We start from the raw sequence: 240 nt of genomic DNA, 5'->3' as shown, positions 1-240 counted from the left end.
ATATATATACATATATATATATATAATATATATTATATATATATATATATATATATCTATATAAATATATATACATATATAAAATATATATATATATATATATATATATATATATATATATATATATATATATATATATATATGTGTGTGTGTGTGTGATAACCAGTATATATACATATATGAATAAGCACTGTCTCATCTGCATATTCGAGAAAACCTAAGATCATATTAACCAGATCA

Source organism: Macrobrachium nipponense, chromosome 26, assembly GCF_015104395.2.
Source record: "Macrobrachium nipponense isolate FS-2020 chromosome 26, ASM1510439v2, whole genome shotgun sequence".
NCBI classification, from domain to species: domain Eukaryota; kingdom Metazoa; phylum Arthropoda; class Malacostraca; order Decapoda; family Palaemonidae; genus Macrobrachium; species Macrobrachium nipponense.
This window is presented reverse-complemented; position numbering follows the sequence as displayed.